This window comes from Lepisosteus platostomus, chromosome 15 (assembly GCF_059453375.1).
Source record: "Lepisosteus platostomus isolate fLepPlt1 chromosome 15, fLepPlt1.hap1, whole genome shotgun sequence".
NCBI lineage: Eukaryota > Metazoa > Chordata > Actinopteri > Semionotiformes > Lepisosteidae > Lepisosteus > Lepisosteus platostomus.
The window spans coordinates 26,523,009-26,535,272 of NC_142625.1; the positions used below are offsets into that span (position 1 = coordinate 26,523,009).

General features: G+C 46.8%; 1 long non-coding RNA gene across 1 annotated transcript; it reads left to right on the forward strand.

The window, feature by feature from the left end:
- Positions 1–2,803: 2,803 nt before the first annotated feature.
- Positions 2,804–11,896, forward strand: LOC148648410 (uncharacterized). The gene is made up of 4 exons (XR_015926722.1): positions 2,804–2,943; positions 3,660–4,334; positions 7,014–7,197; positions 10,012–11,896. It is a non-coding gene; the product is annotated as an uncharacterized LOC148648410 (long non-coding RNA).
- The last annotated feature ends 368 nt before the right edge of the window (positions 11,897–12,264 follow it).

Sequence of the window (12,264 nt, forward strand, 5' to 3'; positions counted from 1 at the left end):
TTTCTAACTATAACTACTTTTTAACATGATATCCTGTACGTAGTGAGAGGAGAGCACAGCACACTGAGTCAGGAAAACACATCCTGATAAAAGAAGAGACATTCGGAACAACACTGGAGCAGCCAGGGAAAGAGAAAGTGATTTCTAAAGACAGCTGTCAACTCCCACCTACCTCGTCCTCAGCCCCTCCCTGCTTCTGAACCTCAACCCCAGGGCCTTCAGATCAGGCACCGGGCAGCAGATACATGAAAGTCGTCTGTTATCACAGCCAATGGGATTAGAGAAAGCTCATTAATACGTTAGGAGTGACAAAATAGCCAAAAATGATGATGTTTACTTTCTTTCTCTAGGTTTAAATGAGACCCATGATAGGAAATCTTACCGTTGTTTACTATGATTTTAGCAGCTCAATCCTATTCTGCATCGCTTAACGAAGTCAGTAATTGCTTGGGATGAGATCACCTCCTTGGGGCTAATGATCTCGTTAAAAATAAAATGTTATTTGTGCATTTCCCTGACTCTCCTGTCAAAAATGCTTTTTCATTTGGTGCTAATTAGAAACCCCTCTCTGCTGACACGACCATCAGGATATTTGGACAGAAGCGTCCCCTGTTCTCCACTGGATTTAGTGACCTTGCTCCTCACACATGGAACAACCACTGAGTGGAGCTTCACCCTGAGCCCTGGGATCGTTCAAGAAACAATTAGCGTCCGGCCGCAGGCTAAGCGTGTTTCCCTGAGTGACTGCTCCGCGGAAGCCTGCAGGACGACGTATTCGACATGTCAGGAGAATTAACGATGCCCATTTCAAAAGGCAAAGTCTCTCCGGGCGGAATGACCTCGCGATCCCAAGCCGGCGCTGGTGATATATACCTGTCTGCTTGGAGAAGATTAGAAAAGAAAAACAGCAAACGAGCCGCACGCCTGTGAGGGTCAGGGCAGCCCTGCTCCTCCAGGAGCTGCGGCACCAGACAGCTCAACCGGGGAGGAAAGAGAGGAGGTCAGACGCAGCTGCGTTTCAGGTCATTCGCCAAGCGTCACCCAGGAAGTGAGATTATTGCATTTTTTTCCTCCTCCCAGTCCCAGCAGCCTCATTGGACATCTGTTCACAGCACCTAGTCCTACTTTTTAATTTGACAGAAATCAGCAGAGGGTGATTGTACTGCTTTCTCCTTCTCAGCACTCGATTTACTACTTGTCCTTGTGAGCCCCTGTGGCACTGTGTTAAACATTTACATCTGCGAGGTCAAACAGAGTAAACCACTCCTTTCCGTTCCTGTGTCACCGTAGCTGTGGGTCGGTGTGCAGCACGGTCTGACATCAGGTGCAGTGATGACCCCACCCCAGCTGAGAGCCGCTAGGAGCTGTTCAGTACTACTGGGACTACTGGGACAACTGTGTACGATGTACAGGGCATTCGATCATAAGGCAGGTACAGTAGCTCACAGTCTGTCCCGCGCTGAGCGGTACGTCCTGATTATTAGGAATTCACAAGTGCAAACGAAGAGGAAGAGACTTTGCAGTTGCGACTTTATCAGGAGAAACACGGCGAGGAAATTCAGTTTATTTACTCAGCCTTCCTCTTCGCATCCCACTTCATCACTCGGAAAGTTGTGGAGTCTGGACGGTGCGATGGCAGTCAGAGTGCACCAGTACGCTCTCCACACACCAGTGGGGAGGAGAGCACAGTGATGAAGCCAGTGCAGAGATAGGGATTATTAAGAGGACATTATTTGTAAAGGCCAGGGTGCCGGGGTAACACCCCCACTCTTTCCAAGAAACACCCTGGGATTTTTAATAACCACAAGGTGTCTGGACCTCAGTTTTACATCTCAACTAAAGGATGGCATCTTTTCTACAGTATGGTGTCCCCGTCACTATACTGGGGCATTAGGACCCACACAGACTGCAGGGTGAGCGCCCCCTACTGGCCTCACTAACAAGCCTTCCAGCAGCAACCTGAGCTTTTCCCAGGAGGTCTCCCCTGCAGGTACTGGCCAGGCTGCTGGCTGGGAGCTGCAGGGTGATGTGGCTGCCGGCATGACCTCAGAGCCACTTCCAGAAACGTAAGGGAAGCAGCACTGGCCGCTGTGCTTTTCTTTTGCATCTGTGTGTGAACCTGTGCGTGAACGACGGCTTCTCCAGTGAAGGTGAATTCATTAAGAGCGGTGCTGATTAGCTCAAAGGGAGAGAAGAGAGAGCCCGCAGTTCTGCGGTAACAGATATTAGACTGTTTAGTGAAGGGAAATCAAAGGTTGGAAGAAGCCAGTTTCTTTCACAGTCAGGAACACCTGTCGGATCCGCGGTGCTGCTCCACTTAAACCCATCTATTTATAAACAGCTACAGTTCAGTAACGTGAATTCTACCTGTAGGCAAAGGCCATGTATTATTCATGCTCAGAAATAAACGCCAAGAAAGAGGGAAGCGTTTAAAACATAAAAAATAATAGAGAGGGGTTTTAGAAGAAAATGCAGTAGTCTGTTCTGTAAATGTTCGAGAAAAAAAGGATGCACAATTTTAAAGGAAATGCGCACTTGAGGCATTTTGAAGTAATATGAAGAGACTCTTGTCTTATATCCCAGAGGAGGATAACTTTCCAAACATGGCTTTAGCTGTTAGTTGCCTTGTCATCCGGCATCAGACCCAACAGATACAAAAACACGAAAATAAGACCGAAAGCTGTGACGAGCCCGAGACCCCGGAGCCGCCCCGCGTCACGGCGGCAGTGAGCAGGCGCACACAGGCGCGGTTTGAATGGGCGCTGGCAGGGACCAGCCCAGAAATGCTGGACATTGCCCTTTGTGCAGGCAGATCAATAGGATACTTTAATGGCTTTCAGACGTTTTGGGAGCTAAAGTACGTCTTTCAATTGCAAAGCAAACGCGGGAGCTATCAGGCCTTGTGCGAGTTCCCCGTGTCTGACAGCTCTCCTTCCGCCCCAGGTGAGCCGCAGGATTATAGACCCTCAGTAGACTGGGCGATACATTGCCAGTGCCCCTGGCGGCCTGACCCTGCGGGCCGGATGAAATTGACTCTGAAGGTGTCTTAATCACTGCTCTTGCTGGTGCGCTGGCGGTGCGGCGTGTACCCTGCTGTCTCACGGCCGCGCTCCGCGGCGAGAGGCGATTAAGGACGCGGTTGCGCGATCGCCCACCGCCGATTGCATGTGTCGCTCTTGGTTTGTCTCGTCTGGTTTCTTCAGGTTCCTCCTCCGTCGCGTTTAAAAGTTCTCGGATAACACCTTGCATCTCCAAGACTTTTCTCTTCAGAGCAAAAAAAAAAGTAAATAAATCTGAGCAAGCTAAAAAACATACAGATCTCTCAAGAAGAAGAGAGAGAGAGAGTAGGTAGAATTCATCGCATGTCGTTCTTTTTGCACCCGTGCAGTAATAGAAATTAGGAGGTGTGCTTTTGGCACTAACAAAGAGAGGAAAAGGACTCAGTTAATGAAAACAGTTTGAAAGTCATTACGTAGGCATTTTTGTTTGGTTATTGCAAAGTTTGTTTCTTCTTGGAGAAATTGCGTGTATCTAATGAACAATTCGTTATTCTTGTGCCAGGGTTCCGCTGAAGCGCTGATTCACTCGTATTAGGAGAGGCGCTACCTGAGTCAGCGAACACAGAAGTTTAATTCACGAGTCCTGTCTTTTATTCTCAGGTGCTGCTTGGGGCCTTCGCAGCCGTACCAGTCCCTGCAATTTCGTGCCCAGAACCTGCCCCAGAGCAATCTCATCACACGCTCATTTCCACACGTTTCTGAGTTTGTTTCCAGATGCTTGACTTGACCGAACCCGCTGCGCTCTTTTAACATGAATTAGGAAACATTGCACCTGTGCAACTGATCGGGTAAGTAGGAGAGCTGAGGGACTGGGAGTTTGGGTGCTGTTGGAGTTGTCCCGGGACGGACAGGTGCTCTCAGACACTGTCGGGTTTCGACGGGCTGAATTGCGGGCCCTTGAGCCTCAGGCTTCCAATACCTAATTTTTCTACTCATGGCTGTCGACGAAACTCCTAATACCCCCCGGAGGACACCGGAGTGTCATTCGGTTTGCGCGCATTGCCCTTAAGTTCCGAGGCGCCGCAGTGCTCTGGCGGCGATGTCCTCAGCTGTCACCGCAGGAGAGACTGTCTCCTCCCGGGAGAAGGCTCGCTAGCCTCGGGGGATATCCGGAGCGCTGTGCGCAGACCTTACAAATGACCCGTGCTGAGAGGAAGCGGACCGCCAATCTGGCTCCGTTTACGTGGGCACTTATTTATGCTTTTGAGTGTTTTGGTTCATTGTGATGAACCACCTTTTCTCGCTTGCGCTGCCTGAAACGACACGTCTCTAAAGGTAAATAACGTTTTTATGAAAGTGGTTTTGCCGGTCTGTGTAGCGAAGACAAACTTCGGGGCCAGGAAAAGCAGTCAGGTTGGAACACGAGGAAACGCTACTTGTTTTTTGTTTTTCTTGAAAGGGCTAAGATTTCTTTATTTTCATTGTTTATTTATAGACACATAAAACTAAGAGGATCGCTGTCTTCACAGCAGAGAGCTGGAAAACAAACTTGATCTCGGTGTGTCACGGCTCAGGCGTTATTGCGTGTGAGCGAAGCCACGACAAGACCCGAACCGCTTCCCTCGTCTTGCAATTTCCTTTGAGCAGGAGAACAAATCTGGGAAAAGTGTCATCTGCGTGTTGAGGCATTCGTTTTCATGAAGTTTAACAAAGTTGTACTGACTGCTCAAAAGCTCGCTTCTTGACACGAAGCACAAGTTGAAAGACGTAGCAAACAGCCGACACCAGAAGGGTACAACAAAGAACCTTTTATGTGCAAAATAATGTTTTTGAGGTCTTTATGACTTCTCCCTTGAATATATTACCCTTTCATTGTTAACAATGCCTTGAAGAAAAGCAGCCGAGGAGCGAATTGGAGAAAAGAGGCAATTTCTCTTTTATGTCAAAAGAATGATAGCTTTTGTTAAGCAGTATTTTTTTATATTTAAAAAAATGTCTGTGTTTCTTGCCAATACACAGCAGCATCAGTGAATCTCTCCTTTGTCTTGTGCTGGTAGCAGGCAGCTGTGTCTTGGGACTTCTGTGTGATCTGTCTGATTGTTCTTTTATTATCCCTAATGAAATAAATTCGGAGGAGGACAATGTTCTCCAACATAGCCCTGGAATTTCCTTGCAGACCGCTGATGCATGCAGACCTGGTCTCCATACATAGTGTCTCTGTTCCTAGCACCACTGCCTGCCCCAGTTCTAGATTGTGTTGTTCTTTAAATAACTGTTCATATTTTCTTCCTGGATTCTGAATGGTAACACTTCAGTTCACAGGGTTACAACTGACACTTAAAAATGCACAATGCATTGCTCATTAGCTTTTCGTCTTGTTTATAAAATCTGTTCATGTAAAACCAACCTTTATATTAATAATCATTCATGCAGTTGACCATCCAGTTACAAGTGGGCTAAGGATACTCTGTTAATACTCTTCAGACATATACACAGGCTGTATAACTCATCTACAGCTTTTCCCCTTTAAATTTAACTTGTTCATTATCAAGCAGTTTGGCTGCTTTTGTCCAGACTGGTTTACATTCATTTCCATTTATCCTGCTGGATCATTTACTGGAGGGGTCTGAGCCAAGTCCTTGTTCACTAACAGCAGCGTCTGAACCCGCAACCTTCTAGTTTTGACCCCGGAGCCCTCGCCGGTCCTCCACGCTGCGGGCTACATTTATAGACGTGTAACGGGTGTTCCTTACTGCTCACTCACAAGTGGGTGGTTCTGGATAACTAGGAAGTGGCAGAGGTGCTGAAGGAATCATCAGGTTTCTATATCAGTCCATTGAAATCCTATGGATGGGCTGTAGCACGCTGTCGTTATTTTCGCTTTGCGGTTTTAAGCCACACAGCAACGCTGCCGAGACATTGATTGATTAAGAGGTGTGAAATCCTCTGCATCGATGTAATCTGAGGTCTGCTTGTGCCATCACCCAGCTCCTGTCCTGTAGCTTAAGGGCGATGTGAATTGTGCTGGACCGGACTCTAGAAACCTGACTTCGCTGTGCTGTTCTTGGATTCTAATGAGGAGGATGAGTGGGGATGATCTAGTGATCGTTAAGCAGAGGGTCTGAAAGCTGCTTTCTGGTGAAACTCGGGGTCTTCACTAATCACAGCTCCTTAACAGCTACAGCCACCACCACCAAAGTAACATCAAGTCAGCCCAGCTGATGCTCATGAGCTTGGAAACAGCCCTCGCTGTTTGTTCATTTCTTATTCATAACAAGCTGGTTAATGAATGAATGTCTTTCGGTTCTGCTTTACTTTATATGCATAAAGACAGAATCCATGAAAGAGGAAAAAAGTGTTCTTGTTCATTTGCTCCTTCTTGCTGATGCGCTGCCTGTGCCCTGCTCTTTCTGAAATCTTGCGAACAGGAGGCAAAAAATGCATCTTAGTGGAATATAATGCTAATTTAAAAACTTCAAAGGCAGGGATGAAAGTTGCTAGTTTTAGAACATAAAAAGACCTCATTTCCTATTCACACCAAAAAGGGACCTAAATTGGGGATTACCACATTCCAGAGCAAAAACCTCGATGAACCTGTCAGCAGAGCACAAGTAAAGAGAGGCCGGAGTGGCATGAAATAATCTCGATAACTCCTCAAACTTTTTTAAAGAAAGATATGGCACTAGCCGGAACGTGCTCCGTGCGGTGCCGGATTTCCCATGAGGCACTGTAGGCACAGAGCTTAGGGCCTGCGAAGGAGGGAAACACGAGTGAGTAATGAAAAACGAGCTGAAACAACCTGCTTGCGATCGACTCTAGGTGCTCCAAATCAATAATTGTACTCTATCTAGCGGCTGTTCTAGAAATGTGAAGTATCGAAGTGAGCTGTGATGTTTGTGTGTGTTGGCCGTGCACATATGATGTATTTGTGACGCTCATCAGAGTATAACAATGAAACAGGTAAACAGGTGGCTCCACAGCCAAAGCTTTGTGTCTCTTCTCTTTTCCTTGCAGCGTGGAATCAACCTTTACCTTGTGAAGCTACTTTGTGAATAGTGCTGTGGGGTCAGCGAGGAAAATAATTGAACTTGACCCTTGTGTCAGAAGAAAAGAGCCTGACCCCCTTTTGACCCCCTGACATCTTCACAGCTTCCAAGAGCTGCAGGACTGAGCTCATCCTTGTCTTCTAGCACTGCAGGTGGGACGGAGCGATTCACCACAAAAGCAGATACTCATAAAAAATGAATGAAAGGATTCAGAAAGAATCCTTAGGCCACGTGCAGAGATACTGCAAGACAGACCCGGCCATGGAGAAGAATGCTTACTCTGTATAGAACTTATTCCTCATTTTTAGTGCGTACAATGCTTCATTCTCATTATTTCACACCAAAAATACTGCAGTAAAGAAGAAATGAATCAAAAAGAAATCTTGAAGAGAAGGGGAGTATACCAAGACATAAGCCGATACAACAAGACAATGAGACAGCATTTTGATGTTCAAAATTTAGAGCTCCAGGCAGTTAAACTCTTAGAAATGAATCCAAACTTGTGTGGCAAGTGTCTAGACCTGAGTGTCCCTAGGGGCAGCACTGCAGCGTCAGCGATGTTAACAAGCGCTCAGTGGCAACTTGTAAAAGCCACAGACACTACCTTCAGGCATCAATGTGTTCTCCTAATTCTGTAAAAACCGGTCACTTCCACATTAGAGCTGTGAGAACTAATAGCTTCCAGCTTGGCAAGTATCAGTCTACACGAACTTGAACGTTTGTTTAAATTGTCTAATGAACTTACTGGTCACGGTCTGTTAAGAGTGCCTTAGAGATCTGTCGATAGATACCTGAAGAAAATAACACTTTCTAGCGTACAATCCATTAGCTGTCTTTCACAAAAGAGCAAGTGAAAAGGATTGGTTCATTTTCTTTCAGATTTTGTGCCAGGAAGAATTCATGGGCAGAGATAATCACTTCTACTGCAAACTGTTGCACTTGAGGTTTGGGCATTATTTCCAGGACAGTATTAAAATCGTATTATCTAGCTCCCGCAGACACCTGTTCTCCTAAGCAGGATATTTCCTGTTCTGTGGAGGAAGCAGTGCTGTTTAGAGTGTCTCTAAATAATTGATGGGAAGCGGTTTCAAAGCGCTTGGAGCGGGTCATTCAAAAATTGACGACATGACATATCTACAGGTTTTAAGACGAGAGATGAGTCTATCTAAAATCCAATATAGAAAAAATACAATAAAGGGATCCCATAAAAACTGCATGTCTCAGTATACAGAGCGAGGAGGCGTTAGCTCCTGAAATAGCTTAAGCAGTATGAAGAGTTTACTTATACCTATAACCTGTTTAACTTATAGCCTGTCTGAATTATTATGGAATTCATAGACTGATGCAGGAAGGCTTTGTCAATCCCAGACCTGGGGTGTTCTCCCCGTGTTCGCATGAGTTTCCTCCAGGTGCTCTGATTTCCTCTTGCAGTCCAAAGACACGCTGGCAGGCTAATTGGCCTTTAGCCAATTGTGTGTGCCCTGCGATGGACTGGCGCCCTGTCCAGGGCGTACCCTGCCTTGCACCTGTTGCATGCTGGGACAGGCTCCTACTGCCCCGTGACCCCGAATTGGATAAAGCAGTTGGAACATAGATGGATGAATAAAGTGGGGCTCCTGTAACACAGGTGAGGTGCGTGCATGCTGTGGCTACACCTCAGTTGTGCTACTGTAGCAGCACTTTCTGATCCGTGAGAGAAGTGTTTTGAATGGAGCGTCCTGGCAGGGACATGGGCTCTTTTAAATGGTTCCGGCTCACTTACTGGTCTGCAATAGGCACAGCCAGGCCTTGTGAGATAGTGCCTCTCTCTGCACCGCCCTTCAACTGTGGAGGGCAAATGACTGGAATTCAGACACGTTCGATTCTGGGAATAAAGGATGGACTTAAGAATCCCATTGCACAGCAGCCCCATGCATTTCTGATTTCACAGCAAATTCTTTTTAGGAGGTGATGAAAGGAGACGAAAACAATTACAATTACAATACACACCTCTGAAGCATAGCCCCACCCGCCACCCCCCCAGCTGATGCTCAGCAGCCCCCCTGCTTCACCGGGTGAATTGAAGCGACCAGATTGTGCAAGGCGAGAGTGGAATTTTACCAGGACGCCAGGGTTAACACACCTACACTTTTCTGGTTTGGAAATCCTCGTACAGACAGAAAAGCGCCACCTACTGGTCAGCCAACACCACTCGCAGCAGTGATCTGGTTTTTCCTCAGAGGTCTCCTGTCCCAATACTGACCAGGCCCAACCTTGCTTGGCTCCTGACATGTGACGAAAGCAGAATATAATATAATCAGAATATAATGGAGGCGTTGCTGCACCCAATTTAGAAGCATATGTAAAATATTTGCATTTTTTCACAATGTTTCTAATCTAATCTCTCAGAAAGGAAATAAATTCTAGATCTGCTTTTCTCTTTGCTCTCTTGGAGCCTCAAAAACTCTTCATAAATACTTAATTACTGAGGTCCTTTCATTAGCAGGCAACCTTGGTTACAGCATGCCTCGATTTTACATGCAATTGACTCAAAACCTCAGAGATCTTCCTCCTGCTCTTATATGGAAGTCAGATATCTTGTTTTTTCTTTTTAGATAAAACCTATTGATCCAGTCAGTTAGATTTATATTCTTTTATATCACTAAAACTTGAAAAGAATTTCCAAGGCTAGTAAATCTTTCGATTCAAAACACCAAAAGCTAAGTACATCATCATAGAAAATGCAAGCGTGAGCATTTAATTTTTTGTGAAGGGAATTTAATTTAGAGTGCATATTTTATATCCTAAAAGTGATCTGACTCAAGAATTTCAATTATCTACCTCAGTCCTTGTTAAAATAGATTTTGAGATGTAAAGATCAATGATTTTTTTTATTCAGGCTCCATGTATTCATTCAATGCAATATACAGTTTCCTGCAACTGATGACTTTTTTCTATTTTCTTAATATTTTATGTTTCAAAAACAGGTTGCATTTATGCATGAAGACCTTGAGTCCCAGCCAGTTTGAGGCGGACCTACAGCTGCGCAGGCTGCAGAGCCCAGACTGTAGGATCCAACCCAAGTATGCAAAAAGACCTGCTTCACAGCCTGGGGAAATACATCCTATAGAGAGGTCAGGACTCGTTTTTCTCTGTGAAACTGTGGCACCACGTCCTCCGAGAGTGATTGGCTTCTCAATTTCCTTGCCATAGTGAGTGAGTCATTTCTGCAACACTTCTGGAAAGTAACCCTGTCCCTCTACAAGCATGGGGCACAGGTAGGATCTTCGGATTTCATTAAATGAAGGAACAGTTTGCTTGTCCCAGATTTCCAGCTTCTCTGCCATGGGTATGTACACAATTCATTCCTCGGAATGTGCATTAGTAAAACGAACCTCAGAAACAGTGATAACAAGCCACTACACTCCGAACAGAGAAGAATAAGGGCTTAGATGGAATTTATTTATTAATCAGATAAGATGCACAGTGTGTGCAAATGACATTTTTTTTACCCCGGGATTTCAAAAAGACCTTCAGCTTCAGGTACATTCTGCAGTCCACAGAACAAAATCACTTCAAGGCTTTGCACATTTTTTGCTGCATAATGCCATCTTATTATGAGATAGAAATTCATCTCAATGTGGGTTCTTATCGCATTATAGGTGTCTCAGAGGGAAATGATAGTAAATCCTATATTCCAGATTTGTGACGGAAAACAATGTAAATGAGAGAATAAAGACCACAGGCGGCAGCAGGCGCTGCCCCCCGGCGGGGTGACTGAGAAGGCGGCGGCTCCTGCCCGCGGTATTGGATGTGGAGCTGAATCAGTCATTTCAACAAATATTAGATTTCTGGCGCTCAGAAGCGTCTGCGAAAATGAGCGGAATGTAGCCCTGGGCGACGTGCAGAACGCTCCTGGTTTTCAAACCCTCAGCTGGATGCAAATCCGCCGAGGTCCTCCTCGGAGCAGAGCAGGAGAGGGCTCTCTGGTACGCGTGAGGCAGCGGGAGCACGGACACCCGGATTCGGGGGCCTGTAGAAAATGCAACCACGGGGTGGAGTTATGAGGGCGGAGGTGGGTGAATTCAATGAAAGCCAGAGAATCCAGTTCTGGCTTTAAAGAAAAGGCCTGTTATTTTCTTGGCAAATATCTCTGACGGGGTCCGGGAGAGAGCGCGTCTCCAACTCGGGAGGCTCGTTAACCGCCCGGACAGGACGTGGTGCCGACTCGTCGGCGTCTGCCGCGGATCTGCAGCAGTTGAAAGCGGGCTTCGCCGTCCCCCCTCCTCAGACGTGTGAAAAGGCTGCCGGTTTCTCCTCTGGGTGTCTGCTGCTCATCGACCTGCACTCAGACTCCAGCTCGGGAGGCTCTGGATTAGTGAGGCTGCTCTAAATTATTTAGCCGTTTTGCCTTGCTAGAATCGCCGAGAACCTTTCTTTCCTCCTCTGCTTCTGTTTTAGGGTGGAAGGGAGGGTAAGAAAGAATAGCAGGAGACAGCCTGACCTCAGAACTGGACGCAGCTGATCTCTGGGGCGGCACTGTTGGTCCTCCAGGCAGCTGGTGTCCTGTTGCGGGGAGGACCGAACATGGTATTTATTTTTCTATTCTATTCTTTTTCAACTGTAAAACAAATCCCTGTGAGTGGAATCCAGTGTCCCCTCCCCCCTTTCCCCTTCACTCGTTCTCCATAAGTGTGTCACGATGTGAAAACGAGGAGACCCCAGGGGGAACCAGTCAATGAGAAAATGTGTTTTTATTCTTGTTATTTGCTAACCCCCAGCAACCACCACCCCTGCCTCCTCGCCAGAGCTCCAGGGGAGGAGTGGGACAGAGGTGCCGCAGGGAGGCAGAGGAGAGACCCGGGCGAGGAAGAGTGTCTTGGTTCTGCTCCCACTCCTTCGTTGTACGCTGTGTGATCGGCCGTCATCTGAGCCCTATTGTTCTCGTGGCCTTTTCATCCAAGCGTTCCTCCTGTTCCTCCTCATTCCCTCAGAGTCCCTGTGTGTCTCTCGCGCGCTCTCACACACACACTCAGAAGTGCTGGGGTTGAAATGACATGGCGGACAGAGTCAGATTCAACAGACAGGCGAGCTCTCACCTCGCCCTCGTCCACTCTCTCTCTTCCTCCCTCATTTTCCCACTCCTCCCTCCTCTCTGCCTCCCTCCATCCCTAACCCTTCCCTGTCCGTCAGTCCCTGTGGGACAGAGCCACAGAGCTGAGGGAGGGAACAGTACGGAC